Raw genomic sequence first — 12676 nt, 5'->3', positions numbered from 1 at the left:
TATCTATGCCGATTTTGTCTGTGTTGAGTTTATATTTGCTTTAGAGATGTCTTATTTGGTTTATGTATGGGGGTCTTACTACACATGTTGACTTAGGGGTTATTGACATGTATGGCAGTACATGTTTCGGGGTTATGAGTATATGTGGTATTGTAGAAATATGATGTTTTTTAGTCACAGACACAGGGTTCAGTTTACTGCATTACATGTCGCTGGTCATAGATTAGATGTTTCCATAAAGGTTATTGATATACACCCTTATATGGTCTAGGATGGCAGATGTACCATGTATTCTGCATAAGTACACACAGCAACAAATTAGTGGATGTTTTTAAATTTGTATTTTTCACACATGTTATAGTGATCAGTGGCCGCTGAGGTCTCTGTTATTCACGCGTGGTTTAGGGTTATGCACAGCTTTTTTATTGTTCTGCGCCACACAGCATGAGCATTGCTCTCTTATTAAGTTTTTTTAACTAGCTGCACTATTAAATGTTTTTTTAATGCTCTTTTTAATTAAGTACCAGCGGCAGGTATGCACATGAATTCTATGTTTGTTTTTACAGGGTCACCATGGCAACCATGACCGGGACCCCGCGACGGCATCATGCGACGTCACTTCCGGCGGAAGTGGTCATTCCGGATGACCGGACGGCGGGCCGGGCACGGCGTGGCCAGTGGGACTTAGACACGGGGAGTGTTCAGGGGGTGAGTGCTTCTATATATTGTGTTTGTTTTTGCACTGTACACTATCCTGATGAAGGGGTCCAGTACCCCGAAACGTTGATGTAGCACTTTATGCACTAAAGTCACTTTTTTGATTTAAAAGTCTCCGAGTGCCGCCTCTTTCATTGCGTTCTGGATATGGGGGTGACACCCTAGTGGAGGGCACCGGAGCAAGCTAGCCCGAGGGGCAGTCCGAGTGCCGGCGCTGTGTATATATATATATATATGCATATATACATACACACACTGATACCCCCCTGACAAAATCCTGCGTTTGCCCGTTATTGTTGCAAATTGTATTAATGAACAAAATATTGCTAACCTAATGAAATTTTATAACATATTTTCAAGCTATATAAGTGATAGTTTGATATAAAATCTAGCGTTTGCCTGTGGCTTTGCTCGAATAGATGTTTGTTATTGTTCAGTGGAACTAAGTTTACAAAGACCATCTAATATTATGAAGTATATTTTATATTGTACATATTGGGCCTTATTCAGCCCTGTCACAGATGATCAAAAATTGCAAACAGGCAATTCTCGGCCACCTGTGCACACGCCGTGGCTGCAGTGCACATGCACAGGTTATCATGATGCGATTGCATCCTGGAAGGATGCAATTGCATTATGTTTGACAGGCGATGGGCATCTTGGTGCAGTGGCATGGTGTTGGGGAGGAGTGTCACAGGAAATGCAGGCATGTCATGGTCATTTTCATGGCCGGACAATGACATTGCCTGCATCTCTTGCGATTGGAAACATGGTGGCGTTGCCCCTGTATACGCAGCCATGCTACATAGGCAGGGGTCAACCGCTATTTGAGGTTTTTGCGATGCGATTGAAATTGAATTGAGATTGCATTGCATTATTTTCGCTTGTTAGAATCATCATACATCTGTGAACATTTTTAGCATAAATAATAGTAGTAATAATAATAATAATAATAATAATAACCTGCACACAGGAACACAAACCAATATACCTTAACAAAATTACTATGCAAAAATTTTTATGGTTATGTATGATTTATATTTTTCAGTTGTGGACTACAGTATGTATATCAAGTGACGTGCCAGTGGCGCTACAGGTAAACATAAGCATACATACAATAGTACAAATAAATCAATGCACAACAGAAAATACAGAAATGCTGCTGTAAATTGCAATATCACACTATGAGAAAACAATTGGAGGTCTTATACTGTATAATCAGTATTATACCAACACATTTTTCCAAAATTAAAAAAGTTCAATAATATACTTTAGGAGGGTATCCATTTACCCATGATGAAACATCAGCATCGGAAAATAGAATTTTAATTACCTACCAGTAAATGCTTTTCTCGTAGTCCGTAGAGGATGCTGGGGTACACATTAGTACCATGGGGTATAGACGGGTCCACTAGGAGCCATTGGTACTTTAAGAGTTTGAGAATGTGGGCTGGCTCCTCCCTCTATTCCCCTCCTACCAGGCTCAGTCTAGAAACTGTGCCCGAGGAGACGGACAACTTTGAGAGAAGGATATTACACAGATAGTGGCGAGATTCACACCAGCTCACGCATACGAGGCAAACCAAGCTAACTAGCTTGTAAACTAAGCAACGGCTGAACAATATTACTTAACCAAGTAAGAAAAAACAGTACTTAACCAAGAAAAAAGCAGTACTGAACTAAGTAACCACTGCAGGATCACGAAGCGCTGAGCAGGCGCCCAGCATCCTCTATGGACTACGAGAAAAGGATTTACCAGTAGGTAATTAGCATCCTATTTTCTATTACATCCTAGAGGATGCTGGGTTCCACATTAGTACCATGGGGACGTACCAAAGCTCCAAGAATAGAAGGGAGGCTCCTGCAGAACTGATTGACCAAACTTGAGGTCCTCAGAGGCCAAACTAACGTAATTGTAAAAATTTGCAAACGTGTTCGATCCAGACCAAGTAGCTGCTCGGCAAAGCTGTAAAGCCGAGACACCCCAGGCAGCCGCCCAGGAAGAACCCACTTTACGAGTAGAGTGGGGCTTAACAGATGTAGGACACGGCAATCCTGCCCTAGAATATGCATGCTGGATAGTAAATCTGATCCAGCAAGAGATCGTCTGCTTAGAAGCAGGACACCCAAGTTTCTTGGGATCATACAGGACAAACAGAGAGTCAGATTTTTTGTGACGAGCAGTCCTCTTCACATATATCTTCAGAACCCTTACAACATCCAAGGACTTTGATAAAAATGAGGAGTCAGTAGCAACTGGCAACACAATAGGTTGGTTGATATGAAATGCTGACACAACCTTCGGAAGGAACTCCTGACATGTCCGGTGCTCATTGCTCAGCCCTATCATCATTGAAGATCAAGCAGGGGCTCTTACAAGACAAAGCCCCCAACTCCGACACACATCTAGCAGAAGCTAAGGCCAACAAAGTGATAGCCTTCCACGTGAGAAACTTAACCTCAACCTCCAGTAAAGGTTCGAACCAATCCAAATGGAGGAACTGCAACAGCACGTTAAGATCCCAGGGTGCCGTAGGTGGCACAAAGGGAGGCTGGACATGCAGAACCCCTTTCAAGAAAGTCTGAACCTCAGGAAGGAAAGCCAATAGTTTCTGGAATAAAATGGATAGGGCTGAAATCTGGACCTTTACGGATCCCAACCTCAGGCCCATATCCACACCTGCTTGCAGGAAGAGGAGAAACCATCCCTGTTGAAACTCCACCGTAGGAATCTTCTTGGACTCGCACAAAGATACATACTTTTTCCAAATGCAATGATAATGTTTAGACGTAACTCCTTTCCTAGCCTGTATCAGGGTGGGAATAACCTTGTTCGGAATGCCCCTCCGAGCTAAGATCTGGCGTTCAACCTCCATACCGTCAAATGTAGCCGCGGTAAGTCTTGATAAGCGAACGGCCTCTGCTGCTGCAGGTTCTCCTGAAGAGGAAGAGGCCTCAGCTCTGCCAGCAGTAGATCCAGAAGATTCGCTTACCAATCCCTTCTTGGCCAGTCCGGTGCAATGAGGATTGCTTGAACTCTTGTTCTCCTTATGAGCTTTAGAACCCTTGGAATTAGTGGAAGTGGAGGAAACACGTACACTGACTGGAACACCCACGGATTCACCAGGGTGTCCACCGCCGCTATTTGCGTTTCTCTTGACCTTGAGCAATACCTCCAAAGTTTTTTGTTGAGGCGGGAGGCCATCATGTCTATTTGAGGAACCCCCCAAAGACTTGTCACCTCCATTAACACCTCCGGATGGAGGCCCCACTCTCCAGGATGGAGATCGTGTCTGCTTAGGAAGTCCGCTTCCCAGTTGTCCACTCCAGGAATGAAAATTGCTGACAGTGCTAACGTGTGCTTTTCCGCCCAGACAATCATTCTTGTTACCTCTGACATTGCAGCCCTGCCCTTTGTTCCGCCTTGTCGGTTTATGTAGGCCACTGTCGTTATATTGTCTGACTGCACTTGAATGGGTCGATCTCGCAGAAGGTGAGTCACTTGGAGAAGACCGTTGTATACGGCTCTTAGTTCCAGAATGTTTATTGGAAGACTGGATTCCAGACTTGATCACCTTCCTTGGAAGGTTTCCTCTTGAGTGACTGTGCCCCAGCCTCGGAGACTCGCATCCGAGCTCAGAAGGATCCAGTCCTGAATCCCGACCCTTCTGCCCTCCAGAAGGTGAGGCGTTTGTAGCCACCAGAGGAGTGAAATCCTTGCTTTCGTATCCTCGGGTGCATATGTAGATGAGAACCGACGACTTGTCTGGGAGATCCAATTGGAAGGATCGAGCATGAAACCTTCTGAACTGCAGAGCCTCATAAGAGGCAACCATCTTCCCCAGAAGATGAATGCATAGATGAATCGATACCAGGGCTGGCTTCAGTACATCCCGAACCATTGATTGTATCACCAACACTTTCTCCACTGGTAGAAACACTCTCTGCACTTCCGTGTCGAGGATCATCGCCAGGAAAGACAATCTCCTTGTCGGCTCCAAATGTGACTTTGGAAGGTTCAGGATCCAACCATGAACCCTGAGCAGATGAGTCATGAGAGTAATGTACTGCAACAGCGTCTCCCTGGTTGACACCTTTATCATCAGGTCGTCCAGGTATGGAATTATGTTCACTCCCTGTCTGCGGAGAACCATCATCTCTGCCATCACCTTGGTGAACACCATTGGTGCCGTGGAGACACCAAAAGGCAGTGCCTTAAACTGATAGTGACTGTCTAACAGTGCAAATCTGAGATAAGCCTGGTGCGGATGCCAAATCGGAATGTGGAGATACGCATCCTTGATATCCAGGGATACCAGAAACTCCCCCTCCTCCAGACCCGAAATCACTGCTCACAGAGACTCCATCTTGAATTTGAACTCTCTTATATAAGGGTTTAGCGATTTCAAGTTCAAAATTGATCTGACTGAACCATCCAGTTTCGGTACCACAAAAAGGTTTAAATAGTAACCCACGTCGTGCATATGAGGTGGAACTGGAACAATGACCTCTGACTTTTCCAATTTTTGGATAGCTTCCTGTAGGACAGTTCTGTCTGACAGTAAAGTTGGCAAGCCTGATTTGAAGAATCAGTGAGGTGGGGTTTCTTGAAACTCCAGTCTGTACCCCTGGGACACAATATCCTGTACCCAGGGATCCAGGCCGGATGACACCCAGATGTGACTGAAATATCTGAGTCTCGCCCCCACCAGCCCGTCCTCCAGCCTGTGTGGTCCACCGTCATGCTGAGGATTTTGAGGTACCAGAAGCAGGTTTCTGGTCATGGGAGCCTGTGGATGCAGGCTTTTTGGATTTTGCCCACCCACCTCTAAAGAAGGTGGTAGGAGGCTTGGACTTTTTTGTCTTAGCAGTCCGAAAGGACTGTGATGCAGATGAAGGAAAGGGTTTCTTTGTAGAAAGTGTAGCTGAGGGAAGAAAAAGTGACTTACCCGTGGTTGCTATGGATATCCACGCATCCAATGCTTCCCCAAATAGAGCCTGACCTGTGTAGGGTAGATTCTCCACACTTCTCCTGGATTCCACTTCTGCAGACTATTGGTGTAGCCAGAGTCCCCTGCGAGTTGAGACAGACATGGAAGATATCCCTGCAGTTAGCGTACCCAGGTCCTTCATTGATTCCACCATGAACCCTGCAGAATCCTATATGTTACGTAAAAATAATTCAATGTCACTTCTATCCATTGAATCCAAATCCTCTAGTAACATGCCTGACAACTTTACTATAGCTTTAGAGATCCATGCGCAGGCAATAGTAGGCCTCTGTGCCACCCCTGAAGCAGTATATATGGATTTCAGCAAAGTGTCAATCTTACGATCAGCCGGTTCTTTTAACACGGTAGACCCAGGGACAGGTAAAACCACCTTTTTCGACAGTCTGGAAACAGATGCGTCAGCTATGGGTGGGTTTTCCCAATTTATTCTATCTTCCTCAGGGAAGGGAAAAGCAACCAGAATCCTTTTGGGGATCTGGAATTTCTTCTCCGGGTTTTCCCAGGATTTTTCAAATAAAGCAATTAATTCTTTAGACACAGGAAAGGTTAGCGAGGCTTTCTTATTGTCTGTGAAGTAAGCCTCCTCAACCTGCTCAGGTGTTGAGTCAGTAATGTTTAACACATCTCTAATGGCCTCAATCATGAGCTGCACCCCCTTTGCAAGGGATGCCGCCCCCCTCAGCACATCCCCATCACCGTCAGCCGTGTCAGAGTCAGTATCCATGCATAATCTGGGCAAGTGCACGTTTCTGTGGGTATATGCTAGGGGATTTTGAAGGAATAGGAACAGAACCTGACCAAACTGACTGACATAGACTTCTTTAAAACCTGAGTTTCGGTCTCAGCATGAGCTACCCTAGTAGATATCTGAGAGATCATTCCCTTAATAGAGGTTAACCACTCGGGCTCATTAACAGGGATCTGAGACAAGGCATTGCATTCCAGTGTACATGGAATGGATTCCTCCTGAGAGGAAATGTCCTCTGCAGCATAAGACACAGTTCCTAGACATGGCTATGTGAGACAACAAACACCCACACACACACACACAGGAAAATGTCAGACACCATATCCCTCCAAGTATGTCACAGAGAAACACAGAACTTGGAGCCAGCACACACACAGCGCTTCCCTTGGTAGTTATAAAATAACTACCTGGCACTGACTGTGTACCTTAATAGACTACACAGTAAACACACCACCTTTCCCACTTCTACAACCCCCTGGTACCACACAGGATAGCTGGAGTTGCTTGGAGGGACAGCTCTACCTGTCAGCATCTCTGTACAGGATCTGCAGGCAGGAAAATGGCACTGAATGCTGCTGGGTGCACTCTGAGGAGAAGCTCTGCCACCATAACATGGCACAGCTTCCCGCTCTTCACATCTTTATACTGGCCTGAGGAATGGTGCTGGCAGCATTACCGAGGTCCCTGACAGCCTTGGTGACCAGTGTAGGGTATAGGCACTGGCTGAGGGTGCCCCTCACAGCGCCGAACTATGTACCGCTGAGCCTCCGGAGCGCAGTTAATACTGCACTCCCACCCTGTTGCTGCTATCTTCACAACAGCTCCCCGCTTGCTATGGGGGGCTGGTGGCTCACTCGCCACCGGAATCTTCTGGCTCTGTTATGGGGTGGTGGCAGTGCTATAGGAGTGAGCGGTCGCCTGGGGCAGCTAACGATCATCACCCTCAGGAGCTCAGTGTCTTGTCAGCGGAGATAGTGGCTCGAACCCCGCTGGGTGGACAATACTCCCTCCCCTAGGGAGGTTGTTGCCAGCAGCCTCCCTGTGCCTAAACTCTAAGAAAAATAATAAAACCAGAGAAACTTCTATGGAGCTCCCCTAGCTGTGACCGGCTCCTCTGGCACATTTTCTAAACTGAGTCTGGTAGGAGGGGCATAGTTATTAAAGTGTCAATGACTCCTAATGGACCTTTCTATACCCCATGGTACTAATGTGGACCCCAGCATCCTCTAGGACGTAAGAGAAAGCCGGGTTTTTTAATGCAATTTTTTCCAATGTTTCACCAATATTTTTTTTACAGGGTATCCAGAATAGAGCTTGCGTGAAAAAAATATTTTTTCGGTGGAAAGCACACAGGTTCAGTGAAACCTGTGTGTTTTTGCAACCGCAGCCCCAAAAAGCTGCCACTTATCAGGGATTTTGCTTCACCTGCCTGAGGCAGGTGAAGCAAAATCCTTGATAAACTATGGCAACCTCTCCAGCCAGTGTCCTGCGGCCGCTGGAGAAGCAGTAGCCAGGGACTGCAAGGAAGGTGCTCGGAAGCTGGCCCTGTGAACGCAGATCTCCCCTCTCCCCCCCACCCATAGACGTGGGGACGGTGACAAAATACTGGAGCACTGGAGCAGCCATGGGAGCCGATAGCTGCTATGCACTTATGTAGGTATGCAGGTATCGGAAGCCACCAATAAGATAACCCCACACAATATCACTGTGATTTTTCACATACTGATTTTACACAGCATCCATTTGGTTCCACTTGGAGCATAAGAAAACCCAGGGTTTCAATCTTCTATGAACTGGTGAATATTACATCTTATGTATACAGTGTATGATCTCTATTTTTAAGTTGTTTTTTGTGGAAATCACTGTGTGAATAAATGAAGTGTTTTTATTCAGATGGGTGGACATTCAATTAGTTGTCCTCCCACTAAAGTTTCAAGTGACGGGTGTAAATGCTGATTTACATACAGGACTAAAAGCAACACTTTAAAAAGACATTTCATACACTTTAAATGGAGCCGCTGCGGCCGCTATACTTAATCCTCAAACTACGTACTTATTACACCATTAGCGTACAAAGCCCCGTACCGTGTACGTACTTTGCGTACAAACGCCGCGCTGGCTGTACAAAGTACACTCAGTGCATACACACCCAAAGATACACCGCGATCCCTTAACAGCTATGCATGCAATAGTAATACACTTATAACCTTAGCAGGGAAAGGAAAACACGACACCAGTTTGTATTTAAAATGCCGGGTTCCAACACCACAACATATTATTACTGAAAGGGGGTGACAATAACAACGCAATACAATACAAAAGAATAATGGCTACAGTCAATGGTACATACGTGTTTGGTTTTCGCCACGCTACCCAGTCTGGTCCTCAGTCATCTAGATAGATAACCTTTAGAGTCTTGTGACCAGGCCTGCAGCTGGCTCCTTTTATACAATCTTCCAAAACTTAACACAATGGATACTGTAATCTTTGTCCATTGGACACAGGGATGGTCATTTACAGTACAAGAGAGGTTGGTTTGAATAGGTGGGCGATGTCTGTTCCAGATGCACTTGTGGGTGGTCTCCTCTGGGTTCCCGCCGCATACCTAATGTACAGTAAATACAGTTTATATCTATATTCTGCTCCTGCACACAACTATTCGCAGGAACGTGTGATCTTCTGCAAACCAACACCGGAATATTACCCTTAAAATACCCTACAGCTGGATACCAAACACCACCTTATAACCTTGTTCTGTCCCCTCCTATCCTGTAAAGGTGAATCCCTTTGTTCTGATACCATTTAAACTGTTGTAACTTACTGGTGTGTGCAGGGAGACTATGTGTACATTATGCACTCAAAGAAGTTTAAAGAATTATTCCATGCGCAAGAAGCAGCCTGTCAATGGTAAACTCCTAGAGGTGTCCTTAACCCCTCACCAATAGTGCAAGTATCAACAAAAAAATATAGAAAACCACTTAACCAGCGCTTCTGTTTGTTTAATAGTTCACTTAATTCTCCTCAAATCATCCCCGTCATATTGTATATGTAACAAAGAGGTAGGAAAGAGAATATAGTGTATTACAGTTTTTAATTACAAACAACATATAAAAACAATTAAAATCCAATGGTCTGTGCAAAAAGGCATAATATTAGACAAGGTAGGCTTCTCAGTCAAATAGATGCAATGGAGGTTTACCACCGGTGGAGGAGGCATTCCAGCTCTGATATTTTAGAGGAGAACCTGTTTGGAACCAGCAGTCAGGACGGTTGTGAGTGGCGTTCCAGGGATTTCCACCATACCTTATATGCTGTCTTTGAACTGTCTAAACCACAGTTCCACCAAATTTGGTAAACCTCCATTGCATCTATTTGACTGAGAAGCCTACCTTGTCTAATATTATGCCTTTTTGCACAGACCATTGGATTTTAATTGTTTTTATATGTTGTTTGTAATTAAAAACTGTAATACACTATATTCTCTTTCCTACCTCTTTGTTACATATACAATATGACGGGGATGATTTGAGGAGAATTAAGTGAACTATTGAACAAACAGAAGCGCTGGTTAAGTGGTTTTCTCTATTTTTTTGTTGATTATGCACTATTTGGATTAAATATGTAATGTGTTTTGATAGCTTTTCCATGTGTTCACAAACTCTACCGTAAATACCCATACCACGCGCTAATGCGCAAGACCACGGGAGCGACCATACGCAAGTTGCGAATATGCGCACGCACGGCAGAACAAGTACACGCATGGAGGTCATCTGTGTGTAGTTTGTACGTGATGTGTGTACTGCAATATTTTTCGACTTTGACAGTCCACACTTTGGCAGTCACCAATAACTGCCACTATCTAATCAATAAACAGAAAAATATCTATACAATATCTACAGAAGCTTGGATGGTCGGGGGAGAGTTGTAGGTGGGAAATGTATGACTTAGTGGGATAGTAAAAAGCATGTATGTATGAATCCATGTCTGAGGGGCATGTACCATCGTGCCGTATATGTTCTACATAAGTTTCGAGGTATTGCGAAGTATACATTAAATCCTTCTCATCCCATATTAAGGGTCTGTAAATGGGCCAACAAACACTACCGAGCTCTTTTCGGCTTCTTGTTCCAACAAATGGGGTGCACATTTCGTTGATGATACATGGAGGGGGGAAACATATGTGAGTGCTAGCATATGTGGATATCACCTGTCGACTATGTGTGCCATTAGCTGGAGATTGCAGAGATGAAGATAAGACACATATATAAAAATACATTCACATAAACATTTTTGGGTAGGGCTGACGTCTTTTCCGGATGGATGTATCTGGGCAGAGGGGGAGACAAAGAAAAACGGGTGAAAGAAACAAGCCATGAAATTCATTTGCATTCCTTATCATAACACTGTCTCTATGGATGGGTCGTAAATTAAATCTGCTGCTATAACAGCGCCCTCGCTCCTTAGACTCATCAATTTGTGCCGTGCTTGCGCCGCATTAGAATTTGAACACACCTAAATATCAAACCAATAATTATGACGACTCCCAGGATACAAAGGAGAAACTTCCACACACTCATAATGACATTTTGAGCCCACTCTCCTAAACCTGAGAACCATTTGCATGGGTTCAATCATGAGACTCAGCCGGTCAGTTCATTACTCACAGTCGCTAAGGTAAGGTTGTCCTTCCTCCTGAACTCCCACTTCAACTGCAAGATATCATCCATCTTTTGATCGATGATCTCCGTTGGGTCGTCAGTCCTGTTTGTAATATACGTACAGCACTTCACACCATATTGAGTTGCCAGAGTAACACAGTACCCACATGTCACGGCTGTGACATAATTAAGGACCATTCTGTGCTGAATCAGTTCCTTCTTGTAAGCTTGTAACTCCCTTCCTGTATACCTGAAGGTGTCGTCATACATCTCAGTGATATTATCTATCAAGTTCGCTAGCGCATGGATATACCTATAATTTATAGTTCCTCTGGCAGTACGGGTAATGTCTAATGCAAGAAGGAACTGAATCCCGGTGGATTCGTGGATCAAATCAGAGGCTGCGTGCTCTGCCCTATCTATGAGGTGTCTCTTGATGATGTGTTCATAGTGAGTATGAGTATAAGGAGCCTGAGCACTGCGGTGAACGTCTTCCATTTTATCATGGGTTATGGTCATGACCTCCGGTAGTACTCTCCCAATATAACACAATCCCTCTGAGCTCAGGGGAAAGCCACTTGTACGCCTTCCTCCCACATATTAATTAGGCATCATCTGGGAGAACATAGGGGACAAATATAACATCACCATATTACAAATTTTCCAAGTAAAGAAACCAATCCCTAGTTCTCCCATCTGCTCAGCACAAGTATTGGGCTGGATGATATGAGCACAATACCCTGACAATACTTTTCCAACCCACATCTTGCTTCCACAGGTATACCTATACAGAAAATACCTCCCACTGTTGGCTATTTGGCGTACAAGTTCAGAGTCTATGGGTATCCTATCAGCTCTGTGTGAAAAGGTCATTGTCTGGTTATTCCACGTCACTTCCCAATTTCCCGGTTTTCGGTAATTGGAAATATTAAAACACAATAAGGACCTGTCTACATGATACCGGTGGAGTTTCAAACTAGGGGGCCTAGAGATATTTAATTTCTTGTCCACTGGTCTCCCACCCCGCAATTCGAGTACCTCATCTATTGCTAAAGGGTATGGTACTAATCCTGTCTTACTCTGACCTTGAGGTACTTGTGAGCACACCCAGCATTCTGTCTGGTTTAAGACCTTACCCACTAGTGAGTGGTAATCACTCAACGGATGGCGGTCCATGACGATATTAAGGTTGGACTGATATCTCTGGATGCACCCATCCTCTACTATATTCTCACAATTCCTACAAATACAATATTCATCAGACAATAACCCTTCACAGTGCCTCCGAGCTCCCTGACTACCAGAGCGCTTACTGATGCCAGCCTTTACTCGAGTGATGTGCTGCTCCTGAGATCCTACAAATTCATACTCGCCATAAGAACCCATTCCAGATCCCTGCTCAACCTCTCTGGGACCCTCACCAAAACAAACTGTCCTGGTCAAAACCAGAATTATTAACAGAACCCAAAACGCAGTCTCTTGTGATCGATCCATTTCGTTAGGGGAAAGGAGGAAAATAAGAAGGAGAAAAGAAAGGAAAA

This window comes from Pseudophryne corroboree, chromosome 6, assembly GCF_028390025.1.
Source record: "Pseudophryne corroboree isolate aPseCor3 chromosome 6, aPseCor3.hap2, whole genome shotgun sequence".
Taxonomy (NCBI): domain Eukaryota; kingdom Metazoa; phylum Chordata; class Amphibia; order Anura; family Myobatrachidae; genus Pseudophryne; species Pseudophryne corroboree.
The sequence above is the reverse complement of the archived record's forward strand: the minus strand, read 5'-3'. Positions refer to the sequence as shown.